This window comes from Mytilus californianus, unplaced genomic scaffold (genome assembly GCF_021869535.1).
Source record: "Mytilus californianus isolate M0D057914Y unplaced genomic scaffold, xbMytCali1.0.p SCAF_2, whole genome shotgun sequence".
Lineage (NCBI taxonomy): Eukaryota > Metazoa > Mollusca > Bivalvia > Mytilida > Mytilidae > Mytilus > Mytilus californianus.
The window spans coordinates 77,860,070-77,876,702 of record NW_026262668.1 but is presented as its reverse complement, the minus strand read 5'-3'; the positions used below and the strand labels follow the sequence as shown (position 1 = coordinate 77,876,702).

The 16,633-nt window shown below is 31.4% G+C and overlaps 1 protein-coding gene across 4 annotated transcripts in view; it reads left to right on the top strand.

Annotated features, from left to right (window-relative positions):
* Positions 1-1,971: 1,971 nt before the first annotated feature.
* Positions 1,972-16,633, top strand: part of LOC127728249 (structural maintenance of chromosomes protein 2-like) — a 49,801-nt gene continuing 35,139 nt past the window's right edge. The window contains exons 1-2 of one of the 4 annotated variants that reach the window (XM_052235525.1): positions 1,972-2,106; positions 15,739-15,771. The gene's annotated coding sequence lies outside the window, so the exon portion shown is untranslated. The other 3 variants (XM_052235526.1, XM_052235524.1, XM_052235527.1) reach the window with 3 other exon arrangements.

The window sequence follows — 16,633 nt, the reverse complement described above, 5'->3', positions numbered from 1 at the left end:
GGAAATGCTGTAAACAAATTATGCTACAAAGTCTAAAAATGAAAGATTTTATTTTTAACCAAATATTTCCGATCGCAATTTTAGCGATAATAAAAATTTCTGAATTTACACACAGAATATATGCCGCTGATACATTTTTCTGTGTACACACTTCATCTTTTTTTTTATTACATAAGCAGAAATAAGAATAAATCTAAAGGAAAAATTCGAGAGATCAGAATTAGTATTCTTAACAGGTTCCCAAGAAATCATGGTCCAAATGCAACTCGTTATATTTTGTGTTTCACAATGAACATCTTTGAATATAGGTAATCCTTTTAAAATTGAATTTGAAGAACATAAAAGAAATGTATTGCACTTTAATTGAATAAAATGTATGATTCATAGAAAAATAACAGGTGGCTTATATATAAGGGCATTTCTGATTCAGAATAGAATATTTTACTTTGATGAATGTATTCCTAATGGCTATCATCATACTACAAGCTTTTAAAAAAGTGTATAAAATTGTTTTTTAAGCTGTAAAATTGACTATTGAAAAGAATTTGATTGTATCATTATGAAATGCATTCATGACATATTGTTATCAAAGGGGTCATATTTTAAAAAATATATAAAGACAAGATGTAACTTGAAAATAAATCTCCATCTACTGTAGCAAAACTTAGGTGAGAGATGGAGAAGTTGCAGCATGTGAGACAAGAAAATATATTAGAAAGACTGCTTCTTCAGTTTGGTTAAAACAGTCATGTAAATTTCCAGAAGAAATTACACCAAGATATTATTGTCAATGCAGAATGATAGTTTTCAATAATTTAGAAGGGGGGCTTTCGGCCATTTGGTCATATGTTATGGAAAAGCATGATAAATGCAAGGTATCCAATTTCATTTAACAACATCTTGATGTAAATTATATCATAAATTCATCATATTGAAGAGCAGAGTGCTGTAGGTTTTTTTGTTTGTATCAATGTTTTCATATAAGGACAACTTTTCACCACTTCAGCTAATCACCTCTACAACCTATCTAAGAAATAGTAGAACATGTCAGAAATATCACAGTTTTTGTACTGATAACTCATTAAGTATGGCTATCAGGTCCAAAAAAAAGTTTGATAAAAAAGTTTTTGTCTAGCCTGCATGGAAATTTGCGAGGCAAGACATTAGATGCAGCAATCCTATGTCTGGTGCCATCAATACATGTAGTAATAAGATTTATAAACGTTTTTTACAATTTGAATAAAGTCATAAAATCTGTAAAAGAGAAAAAAGAACTGCTTTTATAAATAAAACATAGTTATTTTAGTATCCTGTGTAAAATTCAGCAAAAGTCATTTCATTTTACATACGGTATAAAGCAACAAATGATAAGTAGTCAATGTTTAAGTGAAATAGGGCTTACTTTGTCTTTGTGCAGTATTTTTTTAGACAACTTTGAATAATGTGTTAAAAACTTTCGCTTTCACTTGACATTGAAACACTATCCAAAACTGAAATATGTAAGCTAAACAAAAGGAACAGAACATTTGTTGGGTTTATAACTATATTCATCAGTTATTTAATTTAAGATTATAGATCTATTTGATAATATTTTTAGTTGATTAAATATAAACAACATATTGTCTACCATCAGTTAATCATATCATTTACAAAACCAAAATAAATATAACTTATAACATGTGTCTGTATTTTTCTTTAACATTATATTTGATTTGTGTTTGAAAGTTGAACACAAAGTTTTCATTTTTACCCTGAAGGTATTGTAAAACATTATGTGAAACCATACACTTGACTTCATTTGCTTTAATACTGAAAGGAAACATTTGATATATTTTTGTTGAAGATCTGTTACATTATAAAATCATGTTTTCATTGATCCTTTGTGGTGAAAATTTAATGCCATAACTGTTAATATTTTGATAAAGGATAGCGAAAGGGAGACAACTGCTGACACCATAAGTAAAATGTGTGTATTGTTCAGGTGAAAAGCTTAGTCTATGTTTTCTTTTGATGTTTGTATTTTATTGAAATACATTTTCAGGAGTACTTGTGAATACATTTTCACCTGTTTACTGGGATTAGAAGAGAGTTTAATTTTTCCTTTATGTGAGTATATTTACTTTGTGTTAATATAATTTCATACAGATAACATTTTAGTAAACAATTTTGCATAAGAATTACCAAATAAAGTTATTTTTAAGTTACATCACTGTGCACATTTCTTTTCTGATTCAAATTTTGCACATATTGTCTATGTGAAAAATTTTCTTTTTTTTTGTTACTGGTACCAAAATTTCTCTTTTATAAACCATATTATGGTTCTGGTTGATATTAAAATGTTGGGTTGATTTATCTGTTCTAAATTCTTTAAATGATATACAAGGTATTTTGTGACATATTACTACCATGTGCAGTTTTGTGAAATCTTCATCAACAGTGCTTGTCTGTTAACCTGTATTAAAATCTTTTTTGCTCACTCTATCATTTGGTTCAGTGTGAGCTTTATTGTCATCTGTCTGTCATCTTTTGGAAGGTTTTTTTTAAAAATTTACTGCAATTATCCCTTTGGTAAGCATTTCTGATGATCCAACTTACCAGCCAACAACGACAGTGTTACTTTAATATAAAAATGAGGAGATCTGGTAGGATTGCCAAGGAAACAACTATCCACCAGAGTTCAAATGAAGTGGATATAAGCAATTATAGGCCATCGTATGGCCTTCAACAAAGAGAAAAAACACATTCCATATATTAGGCTTTTGTCAACAGTAAGATGTTCTTTATAAACCTTGAAATTAGAATTTTTAAAATGTGTTCTTTATATGAAAATTTATGATAAACAGAACAACTTTTCTATTGTTAATTTTCCTTTCTTTGATGGTCGTGTCATGTTGGCTCCTTCTTATGGAGTGTACATTTCTTGGTTGATTTGATATGCACTTGTTTGCAGTGCATATGTCCCATTTGAATAAATGGGGTTTTTTTTGTCCCCCTCGCAATGCCGTAAGGAGACGTAGAAATGCTGGCTGTCCATCCAATCTTTTAAATGCTCTCGCATACACAAATTTTTCCAGATGATTATGAAATTTATTTAGATGGTTTATATCAGCAATGTATTAGACTACTTAAAAAATCAGTGCAGAACACTAGTTTTTTTAGGAGTTATGCCCCTTTGGAATGTGTTGGAATATGATCTTGACTAACATATAACTGATGTAATCTTATCTATAACCTTGAACTTTGAATTCAAGGTTGAATTATTAATGTTACTGATGGGTAAGCTTGTCCAGGCCAGAACTTTATCTTTTTTATGTAGAAGTGTGATATTTTACATGTGGGTTTATTGTTACAAATCATAATGATCTTGTACTAAGGCCTCCAGGTTTTTTTTTAACAAGTAACCTTGTCTGGACCAGAGTTTTTTTTCTTTTGACATAAACTTTTTGTATTGGATACCGACATATGACCAGGTTTTATTACAAGTGATGGTCGTCTTGTCTTTATACAGTCATGTCTTCTTTAAAATTAAACTCAAAGAAGAGACCACTGTTTTAGTTGACGTAAACCATTTCTAGTTTCACATAGAAACCATTAGGAAAGTTTTATATTTTACATTTGGAAATAAATATTCTCACTAAAACAAAAGTCCTGAATTAAGAAATGTATTTTCTGACAAAACACATAATTTTTGTTACATGGAATCGATAGCATCCATTATGTTTGGTTCATTAAAACATGCATTTAAACAGTCATTAAGAGTAACCAGTTACATTGATTGATTGTTATAGTGCATTGGTGAAAGCATGTTACTGAGAAATGTAATTTGTTTTACAGTAATTTTAGATGTCACATGTTGTTTTATGTCTTAAAACTTGGTTCAGTGGTAGATTTTGGATGGGTTCATCTTTGTCACTTTATTTTTATGCCAGCCTACAAAAGTATAGGGGCTTTGTGTTTTATGGTCTTTGAGTCTGTCCATCCGTTATTTGATATTTAGGGTCAAATTCAGTCCTTTCTGGTCCTATTCCTTTGTGAATCTGGTTGTGATTGTGATTTGAATCATAATTTGCTGCCTCTCTCTGCTGAACATAAACCAGGCTTTTTGGAGCCTCTAATTTAATTTCTCCAAACATCTGACGAAATTGAGATGATCTTACTATCAAGTGAACAATTTATTGCCGACAATACGGTATGGGTGTTTCTCATTGTTGAAGGCTGTACGGTTGCCTATAATTACTTATATCCACTTTGTTTTACTTCTGGTGGATAGTTGTTTCAGTGGCAATCATACCAAATCTCCTTTTTAGCTCACCGGGGCCCAAAGGGCCCCATGTGAGCTTATGCCATCACTTGGCATCCTCCGTCGTCTGTCGTCGTCGTCTGTCGTCGTAAACTATTTCAAAAATCTTCTCTGAAACTACTTTGCCAAATACCTTCAAACTTTAACTAAATGTTCCTTAGGGTATCTAGTTTATAAATTGTATCCGAAGTTTTGATCCATTGACAAACATGGCCGCCATAGCTAAAAATAGAACATAGGGGTCAAATGCAGTTTTTGGCTTATATCTCAAAAACTGAAGCTTTTAGAGCAAATCTGACGAGGGGCAAAATTGTTCAATTGGTCAAGATCTATCAGCTATGAAATTTTCAGACGAATCGAACAACCCATTGTTGGGTTGCTGCCACCCAATTGGTAGTTTTAACAAAATTTTGCAGTTTTTTGTTATTATTTTGAATATTATTATAGATATATATAAACTGTAAGCAGCAATAATGTTCAGCAAAGTAAGATCTACAAAAAAGTCAATATGACCATAATTGTCAATTGACCCCTTAAGGAGTTATTGCCCTTTAAAGACAATTTTACACAATTTGTTCATCAAGTTTGCTACCATTTAAAAATCTTCTCCTCTGAAACTACTGGGCCAATTACCTTCAAACTTTAATTAAATGTTCCTTAGGGTATCTTGTTTATAAATTGTATTCGAAGTTTGTATCCATCAACAAACATGGCCGCCATGGCTAAAAATAGAACATAAGGGTCAAATGCAGTTTTTGGCTTATATCTCAAAAACTAAATCTGACATGGGGTAAAATTGTTTAATTGGTCAAGATCTATCGGCCTTGAAATTATCAGACGAATCGAACAACCCATTGTTGGGTTGCTGCCACCGAATTAGTAGTTTTAACAAAATTTTGCAGTTTTTTGTTATTATTTTGAATATTACTATAGATATATATAAACTGTAAGCAGCAATAATTTCAGCAAAGTAAGATCTACAAAAAAGTTAATATGACCAAAATTGTCAATTGACCCCTTAAGGAGTTATTGCCCTTTAAAGACAATTTTACACAATTTGTTCATCAAGATTGCTAACATTTAAAAAATCTTCTCCTCTGAAATAAAGGTGAGCGATTCAGGCTCTTGAGAGCCTCTTGTTTTATATTACAGAATATCCTTTTAAATTTGAAAAAAGAGGATTATAGGTTTAATTAAATCTGATAGAAGTTATAGTGCATGTTTTTTTTTAATTGAAATCAACATTTATTAGGTTAGAAATGTTTTGCAATAGGTTCACTTATAATTAGCACTTATACCACAGCATTAAATTTATACCAGCTTCATTTCTCTTAAATATTTTACAAAAGTAAATCTCAATAAGTCTTTATGAGTAATGACTCACAATGGTTGCTTCCATCCTTTAATAGTTAATTAATGATAATTCAATCGAATAAACAATTTGATCACCTGTACAAATGGAAGTTTGAATTGTACCAGGTAATGATGACACAAAGGTGTGATCAACACAATGAAAAATGAAAAATTATCGTTAAGTCATCCAGTGTCAGAAACTCATTTATGATTGTCAAAGGCTGAAATGTATGTATGAAATAATGTTGTTTCCAGTTTGTGTATAATTTCTCTTTGTTTTGTTTGATGTACTGAATTTGATTATATGGTTATATAGAAAATTGATTTTTCTGAGACTTTGTGTGTGTGTAGATATTATCTTGTCAGAATAGGTTTCAGGACTGATGTGAAGGTAAGATAATTTAAATATAAAATGACCTTCTCCAGAGATATTTATCCAATGTGTTCTCAATGACGTGTTCTCAACGACGCTGGTTAAAAGCTACATGTGTATTTTTGATATTTTCTTTACAAAATAGTGCTTTCCAATGAAGAAATTGTTTTGATATTGTCATTAAGTAAACAGGGTAATTTGTTTTTTCCTCTTTTTTTCTAGTAGCACTGTCAGCCTTATTGTTGATTTTTTAACTTGCTTCTAGAATGAATCGAGGGAAGACAAATTGTAAATTGTTTCTGTAAATTACTTTTTTGATATGATTTAAACAATTATTCTCATGGCAAGCTCCCACCTCTAGCTGTCTTCATGTATTGTTAATTTTCTTAAATAGCCTCTAAAAAGGAGATTACCCGCGGTCCCATCGCCTCAGTCATGGTCTATTGATTTTAGAACTTTTGCAATGTTTACATATTAAAGATTGTGATTAGGTCAGTTGAAGTGGATCCACTTATGAAAAGTCAATGATATGATATACAGTTGTATTAGCATTGGCATATCTCATTTCCACAGAGATTATTTGGCTTACATGTTTTGCATAGTTTACATGTTGAAGTATTCAACATTTCCATTTAACTATCAAATATTAAATACAGAGGCGACACATTTTTCTGTGTGAACAGTATATTTTTATTGTGAATCCTAGTCAGCATGTGATTTGGCATGATAGTTATCTCATAATGAGGCTCATGGGAGCCTCTGTATTACTTCATGCATTGAGCTGCACTTGCAACCTTATGACTAAGTGGGTTTGGTTGCATTATTTCAAGCTGTTGTTTATTGTCATCATTAAAAGGCAAACATATTACATTTGTATTAAAATTATGCAAGTTTTATTTACATTTGCTTAAGTGTGGTTGAATGTGTTAAATTGAGGATTGCCTTCCTCTTCTCATTATTTGAAGAAAAGGTAGATTAAAGGTAAGATAAATCACCTTATATTAAGTTCAATAACTATGGGTTTTGACCCTTTTCAAAAGCTGACATTTTTTAAAGAAATTTATGCCAGGCCATCATCATGTTTCAGTGTACACGTATATTATAAAAATAAGAAGTTGTGGTATGATTGCCAATGAGACAACTCTCCACAAGAGACCAAATGACACAGAAATTAACAACTACAGGTCACAGTACAGCTTTCAACAATGAGTAAAACCTTTACCTTCTCTTAAGGATTAAACCAGTGCACCAGTACATTACTTTATTTTTCCATGAACAACTAAACCAGTGTACCAGTACATTACTTTATCTTTCTCTGAAGGATCAAACCAGTGCGCCAGTACAAAGTACTAAACCAGTGTACCAGTGCATTAGTTTACCTTCCTCTTAAGGATTAAACCAGTGTAACATTACATTACTTTACTTTTCTCTGAAGGGCTAAACCTCTGTACCAGTACATTACTTTGCCCTTTCTAAAGGATTAAACCAGTGTACCAGTACATTACTTCACCTTTCTTAGAGGGATTAAACCAGGGTTCATGTACATTACTTTACCTTTCTCTGAAGGATCAAACCAGTGCACCAGTACATTGCTTTACCTTTCTCTGAAAGATTAAACCAGTGTACACATACATTAATTTACCTTTCTCTGAAGGACTAAACCAGTCCACCAGTACAAAGTACAAAACCAGTGTACCAGTACATTACTTTACCTTTCTCTGCAGGATTAAACCAGTGTACCAGTACATTACTTTACCTTTCTCTGAAGGATTAAATCAGGGTACCAGTACATTACTTTACCTTTCTCTCAATGACTAAACCAGTGTACCAGTACATTACTTTACCTTTCTCTCAATGACTAAACCAGTCTACCAGTACATTACTTTACAACCAGTACATTACTTTACCTTTCTCTGAAGTACTAATCCAGTGCACCAGTACATTACTTTACCTTTCTCTGAACAACTAAATAAACTTATCATAGATACCAGGATTGAAATTTTGTATTTGCGCCAGACACGCGTTTCGTCTACAAAAGACTCATCAGTGACGCTCGAATCAAAAAAAGTTAAAAAGGCCAAATAAAGTACGAAGTTGAAGAGCATTGAGGACCAAAAATTCCTAAAAGATTTGCCAAATACAGCTAAGGTAATCTATTCCTGAGTTAGAAAAGTCTTCCAGTACATTACTTTACCTTTTCTAAGGGATTAAACCAGTGTACCAGTACATTACTTTACCTTTCTCTAAAGGATTAAACCAGTGTACCATTACATTACTTTACCTTTCTCTGAAGGATTAAACCAGTGTACCAATACATTACTTTACCTTTCTCTGAAGGATTAAACCAGTGTACCAGTACATTACTTTACCTTTCTCTGAAGGATTAAACCAGTGTACCAATACATTACTTTACCTTTCTCTGAAGGATTAAACCAGTGTACCAGTACATTACTTTACCTTTCTCTGAACAACTAAACCAGTCTACCAGAACATTACTTAACCTTTCTCTAAGGAAGTTAACCAGTCTACCAGTACATTACTAATTTTCTGAAGGATTAAACCAGTCTACCAGTACATTACTTTACCTTACTCAGAGGGATTAAACCAATCTACCTGAACATTACTTGACCTTACTCAGAGGGATTAAACCAATCTACCAGAACATTACTTGACCTTACTCAGAGGGATTAAACCAATCTACCAGAACATTACTTGACCTTACCCAGAGGGATTAAACCAGTCTACCAGAACATGACTTGACCTTACTCAGAGAGATTAAACCAATCTACCAGTACATTACTTGACCTTACCTAGAGGGATTAAACCAATCTACCAGAACATTACTTTACCTTACTCAGAGGGATTAAACCAATCTACCAGAACTTTATTTGACCTTTCTCTGAAGGACTAAACCAGTGTACACATATATTACTTTACCTTTTCTGGAGGATCAAACCAGTCTACCAGTATAGTACTCTGCCTCTCTCTGAAGGATTAAACCAGTCTACCAATACATAACTTTATCTTTCCCCGAAGGACTAAACCAGTCTATCAGTACATTACTTTTTTTCTGAAGGACTAAACCAGTGTATCAGTACATTACTTTACCTTTTCTGAAGGACTAAACCAGTGTATCAGTTCATTACTTTACCTTTTCTGAAGGATTAAACCAGTCTATCAGTACATTACTTTACCTTTTCTGAAGGACTAAACCAGTGTATCAGTACATTACTTTACCCTTTCTGAACGACTAAACCAGTCTATCAGTACATTACTTTACCTTTTCTGAAGGACTAAACCAGTGTATCAGTACATTACTTTGCCTTTCTCTGAAGGATATAACCATTCTACTAGTACAAAAGATTAAACCAGTGTTCCAGTACATTACTTAGGCATTATTTGAAGAATTTAACCCAGAATATTAGTGCACTACTTTAGCCTTTTTCACTGAATAGCCAAATATGTTACCAGTATCTTAATTGAGCTTTTTCAAAATAACTTTTGGTGGCCTTGGGCTGTTTTCTGCTGTTTGATCAGGTTGTTGTCTCTTTGACATATTCCCCATTTCCATTCTTAATTTTAGGAATACATTTATTTTAGGCTTTCTAGCAATTTTTATATCTGTTGCAATGAATACTAAAATATTTGAACTATTTTAGCAATTTTTTCACAGTCATGCTCTTTCTAATTTTAAACTATGTATGATGTACTTTCATGACGACACACTTAAAAATTATTCATTGATAGTTTGTCATTGATTTTAGATGCACTTATTGTGTGGCTAGCCATAAGAGGAAACTATGTAAATGTAAAATCACATTACACAAATACGGAAACATTGAATGTCCTAAAATAGATATGTTATACAGTTATAAAACAATAATTGAGAAATTATTTTATGGTGGAAAGTTGTAAGATTACACATGATATCCTTGATCACACATAATTGTTTCTAAGCAGAAATCTAAAAAGGATTTAGAAATAAGACAGGTCCGTTTAACAGGATGCACACTATGAAACAGATGTTATTCTACTCAAGTTAATCTACAATTTGTACTTTTAATACAAATGTTACAGTAAAGATCATTTACTACTGCATTGAATGTAGATCATGGTCCATTTTCTTCCAAATTATTGTAGAGAAAATATATATGATCTTGGTGTAACTCATGCTGCTTTATACAAGAATACTCTCATATGTTTTCATCAGTTCTCAAAACATTGTTTTTTTCCAACTGGGATCTTTCCATAGATCCTAGTAAACTACAAGCTGTTGGCTTTCTTTTTTGAATTGTTTCAAATTTTGCCATACCAGGGCCTTTTAATAGTTTACTACAAGATATGAGTTTTACTTATTGTTGAAGGCAATACATTGACTTATAGTTGCTTACTTCCATGTTCTTTGTTCTCTTGTGGATAGTTGTCTCATTGGCAATTATACAACATCTCCTTAATGAATTTGTTATACAAAGAAAAAAACATGCAAAGCACGATAGCTTAATATTGCAAAAACCAATAACAAATTTATAAAGTCTCTACTTGGTTAATATTAGCTCGCATTTGTATCAGTCTTCTATACATTATCAATACCAAGCAGAGAATTGTGCTCAAACCTGTCCTAGCGGCTGTCTTAAGCATGCAGTAAGGTGTGAGCTTTTACTCATTGTGACTTTTAGATGAAGAACAGCAATACAAGAACTGTTTCTTTGCTTTTTGTTTTATCTAGTGACTAGATGGATTTTGTGTCATGAATTGATACACCACATCTCTTTTTTTTCTATTATTTAGTTTATTACTTTTTTTTAATAAATTAATAACAACCAGGTGGACATGATATTTGTATAAAATCCAGAAATCTCAAAACATCGTCACAAGTAAAACATTAGAAAAGTAATCATGTCATGTTTAATAAATTAAATGACTTAACAATAAAATGTCATGTTTTACCACTTTAATGGATTTTAATTCTCCATAAATGGTCCGCAACCACTTATCTGACCGACAGGAAACTGAAATCATGTCTGTTCACATCAATAGATGGTTTGTTTAAAATGGGCGAAAGGAAACAACCTTTTCTATCTTTTAGATATTTGTCTTCATATTGTGTTTAGTTATCTGTAAATAAAGGTCTAAAAGTTTCAGTGGTTAAGAGAAAGCATTGTTTGGAAATCCAATAATTTGTTGTAAGTATACCATGTTTGGCATGCAGTACTGTTTACTTATCAATCATAACATGTTTACTTAAAGAAATAACCTGAAACAATGGAAATGAGTTTTGGGTTTTTTTTTAAATAGAAGAAAAAAGGCTACCTTGAGATTGTGTCCTGACATTAACTTTATCAAGGTCTGTCTTAGCATGTCCTGGAATTTACAATGGAGAAAAGTATATGCTTAGCTAAAATGTGAAGTTTTTGTTAAAATGTTGATGGTTGGTTAAAGGAAAACTACTGATTATCCATATTAATAAGATGATATGTGGGGTACAACAAAGTCAACAACACAAATAAAAAAAGGGTATTATTTTTCACTTTGTAAGGAACATTGCATGAATTAGCATAAAATTTCAATGCATAATAGTTATTAAGATCTCATTTTCTTTTGATAGCTTGTGGTATTTAATAATCTTGTTGACATAAGTGTAATTAAAAACTTATAGAAAATGGGTCAATACATATTGTTTAACTTTCAAAGGCCATGCTGATCAGATTTTCAGTTTTTAATTATAACAAATATTGTAGTTAATGTTTGCCCACTGTCTGATTCATAATTTATTAGAACCCCTATATTTCATCTGACAGATGGTGTGCAAAAATGGTACACTTCTGATTTTAATTAATTAATACACCTGTACTTCATAAAACACTCTTTGGTGCTTTCTTTAATTATGATTTTTTTCAGGTTAACAAAATGATTTTTTTGGTGCAGAGTTGGAGAAATCTTAATTTATACCGTTTATAGAAATGCCATGATTTTCTAGCAGCTTTATTCAATTCTTGAACTTTAAAAATGCAATCTGCTTGAAATACAGATCCTTCGTCCTTGCTTTGTTCAGTGATCTGACCTTTGTCCATGCTTTGTTCAGTGATCTGACCTTCGTCCATGCTTTGTTCAGTGATCTGACCTTCATCCATGCCATGCTTAGTTCAGTGATCTGACCTTGTCCATGCTTTGTTCAGTGGTCTGACAATGCTCTGTCATTATTTTCTGTAATAAAAATTTGTATGGGATATCAGGTATTACCATAATGATACACAAATTAACTTCCAAAAGTTGAAGTCAAAAACTGAAAATCCTTATTTCAATTTCTTTATTCCCTTTCATGGAAAGTTTTGAGAAAAGGAAAAATACAACTGTCAAATATTTTTATTTTAGGGAATGATCAAGTGAGAATTGACTTTAATATTTACTAGTTTTTCATGTCATACTCTATTTTGAAGATGTAATTATACAATCTGGATTAGAGGCCTTGGTGGCCGAGTGGTCTAAGTAGTCAAACTACTGTATCACTAGCCTTTAAACACTGAGGTTGTGAGTTCGAATCCCGCACATGGCATGTGCGCTCGACTCCAATCTTAAGTGATTAGGATTGTCAGTTTTTCTACCAAAAGGTCGTGATTCTCTCCGGGCACTCCAGCTTCCTCCACCAATAAAAACTGACCACCACGAAATAGCAGAATAGTGTTGAAAGTGGCATTAAACACCAATCAATCAATCAATGCAATCTGGATTAAGATATATAATGTATGTGTGCTATGAAGGATTTAATTTTTTGGCTGATATTTAAGTTATTTTTTAAATCTGCTAGTTCTAGTATGCAAACCAGATTCAAATCTGACCTGAGACCTTGAGGGGTTTGGCGGGTGACCTTGTGACCTAACTACAGGGATATTCCACTAGAGCCAAAACAGTCAAATTGGATACATGCAATAATTTCAGATGGCTTGTTTAAAACTGCATGTATGATTTCAGTGAATACAGAGTCTATTTATGTCTTTCTTTCTTAGTTTTGTCTAAAAGGGGCAGGACCAGGAACAAAAATCTATGTTCATTTTGTTATTTTGGAAGAGAAAAGAGCATGCTTTCATTGAAAAAATGCCATTTCCATCAGTGATATGCCCTGTATATGTATCCTTACTTCACTGCAACCTTGAAATATTAATTATCTAATCTGATTTTATCAGACTTCTCTTGAAGTGAAAAAATGTTGAGTTGAAATATTTACACTTTGAATTTATCTGATAGAAATTAGATTACTTTATTGCCCTGTCTGTAAAATTAAAAAGGTAGTGCAGAAATAGGACATATGTGCAAATCATAACAGCTTCTGCACAGTAAATCCTACTTATAGACCGCTGCATCTACGGGAACCTTGCACTGTGGGTAGTGTTATCAAAATATATTGTGTATTATCAGTAAACTTGGCATGGATGTTTCTTTTTAAAGTGCAACAAAACCAAGAAAGTTCAAAATGTCAGTATAAAGATTAAGATTTTTATTTGGATTGATAGACAATTTGCCAAGCTAGAACTTACAGGTAAGAACATCCCTATACATGTGCCAGCAATCTGTCAGCTTGGCTTTGTATCTTCTCTGAATAATCTGATAATTAATCCATGTATACATTAGGCAGGTCGTAATGAAATACCACAGAGTGTTTAGCACTCCTCAATAACTTCCAAATTATTACTAAATCAAGTAGAACTAGTTATAAGCTGAGTAAGAGAAAAATTCTGTCAAAAATGACATTAACATTAAAAATATATAATTTACTCTGAAAATACACTTGTGTACTCATTTGATTATATTAGATGGTTATATTTTCATATTTGAAGTTTTAAAGTCCCTGTTGAGGGAGCACATAGGTTTGCATTTTGTACATGAAATTTTCAGCACTTTAATCTGTTGATTAGAAATTTGGTCTATCGTCATAGGATGTGAATTTAGAGATTAAATTAAGAGATTCATTCTGCTAGGGCTATTTTTTGGGCGAAGTTATGGGCCTTGGATATAGAAAATTTTTCAAAATACCTGTTTTCCACAATTTTTCTGTTATGACAGAATTAATAATTACCAGTAGGTAATGGTATTTGGTATATAATCATATCATAAGAAATCAAAAATTAAGATTTATTTTGTTCCAGTTTAGCAATTTTTGCAGAAGTTGTTACCCTTGGATATAGAAAATTGCTTTAGAATATCAGATTTCCACACTTTTATCTGTAGTTTAGTTTAAACATGCAAAAGTAGGAAACCCGATTGGACACAAGTTATAACAACATAAGTGACCATGTGACATCCTCTCCTTTTATCTGTAATGTATGAATCAGGTGATAAGATATTTTTTGTATTTTTATAAGAAGTTACAGCTAGAATGTAAGTTTTGTTATGTTTGAGCTATATTGCTAAGAAGTTATGGTCATAGGACATAGAAAATTTCTTAAAAATATCAGTTTTCCACACTTTTATCTGTAATGATTGAATCAATTGATTAGAGATTAGGTATTTCGTCATATCATAAGAAGTTCCAGATTAAGTTTGAGTTTTGTATGTTTGAGCATTATATCAAAAGTTGTAACCCTTGGACAGAGAAAATTGCTTGAAAATGTCTGAAAAAGAGAGAGAGAAAAAACCTCATTCTTCAATGTATTGGTTGGGGTGGCAGTCATTGAAAATATACCTATCTTTTAAATAATCATTTTGATCTGATTGATGATGATATTGGCTTCTAGCTAAATCAGCTACACAACTCTTTCCTAATTTTCTGACAGAATTGAAAAATCACCAGATCTTCTTGTAATCAAATGCTTATCCCATTTAAGAGTAAACTCATCCATTGTTCCTGCAGGTAGAGGACATTGTATTGCATATTGCAATGCCCTCAGAGCTCTTGTTTTGAATTTAATCTTCAGGTTCATAAATGAAAAGCAAGGCATTATATGGTGTAAAAAAATAAGCAGGTTTACTGAATGTTATTTAATCTCTCTTTTTGTATTCCTTACATTTAGATAAAAACTGTCATAGAAATGTCAGAAATAGGAGTTTATTACCGGTATATAGATATGGCTTGATAAAAAACATGCAGCAAAAGAAATCTGCTGTTGATGAAAAAGTATTGTACAAAGATTACATCAGAAATAGTAATGTAACATGTTAATACAAACTTTATTCCCTTAGAATACTTCTATTACCATAACAGGATCATTCAGGTTTTTTTTGCAATAGATGTTTATGAACATGGGAGGATTTGTCATGCATATTGACATACCAACTTTATCAAGCATATTAAGGAACCATAACTGGTCTATTAACCCAATGTTTTTATCGTTTTATTATATAAATTTGATTTTAAACATTTGCTTTCTAATTGTTAAGATCTTAATCAATGTTTTCAAACAAAATATTTTCTTGTAGCCTAACAAAAACCTTGACACCTATGGCATGTTTAACCATTATATATACCTGTATTACCTGTGCTAAAACTACAAAGAGAAAATGTAACTTTTAAAAGACTGCCTTGAGAAATTAACATTTAGAATTGTACATTTCTTGTGTCATTATGAGGAAGTGAAATAAACATGACAACTTGTTTTCTTTACAGTTTTGTGGAAGTGTATAGATTTTAAAATGTAGTTTTTTGCGGATTTTTGTGTTTTTCACAGATTTTTTTGGATGACATATGTAGTTTTATCTCAACATATTGTGATATTTTCAGATCTTTTGGATTTAAAGAAGAATTGCTGAAGAGGTATTTAAATTTTGATAAAAGTTTTTAGTTTAGGAAGACTTGCACTGTCAAAAATAAGAACACAAATTAAAGGAACCTTGAAAAAAATAAGAAAAGACAAGACAAAATGTAAGTTTAAATGAAATAAAATAAAAAAAAGAAAAGAAATAGTCTCCAAGAAAAAGTAACAAACAAATAGAGATCTGAAACAAATAAACACGGTAGAGCTCTCATAACAACTGATTTCTGAGAGATACAAAATTATTTGATCTGTATTTAATGAAAGTAAATTTTACCATACATATATTACAAGTCTTATATGCAGCTGTGGAGTTTTTTTTCTCTTTTTAAAAAAAAAAAAAATCCCGTGTACCACAATTTTTTTTTTAAAATTTCACTCAGAGCTCTAATAAAACATTTTCAAAAATTCTGAGCTATATTGTACAGTGAAAATTAGTATACAGAAGTTTATATAATCTTATGCACTTCATTGAAAATCCTATTGAAATTCTTGTGCACCACAATTTTCATTTAAAACAATCCCCTAATTGAAAATATTCCAATTTTAAATAATACCTTGATTTATATATACAACATACATTTAAAGAAGTATGAACTATAGATTATATTAAAGATATCAATATTCAAGCACATACAAACTTCTACCACATTTCAATAGTTTTTAACATCAGCCAGAATAAATGTAAGTTTAAATTACACAAAATAGTTCAACCCTTTGAAGGTCCTTTCTCATATTTTGTGTATGATTCAGAGCATGTACATGTATAATCTTAATAGTCAGGAATCAATGATCACGATAAAGTAGACACATAGACTTGACCACCTTCCAAAAAAGAAGTCATGTAGATATGCAAATGATGCA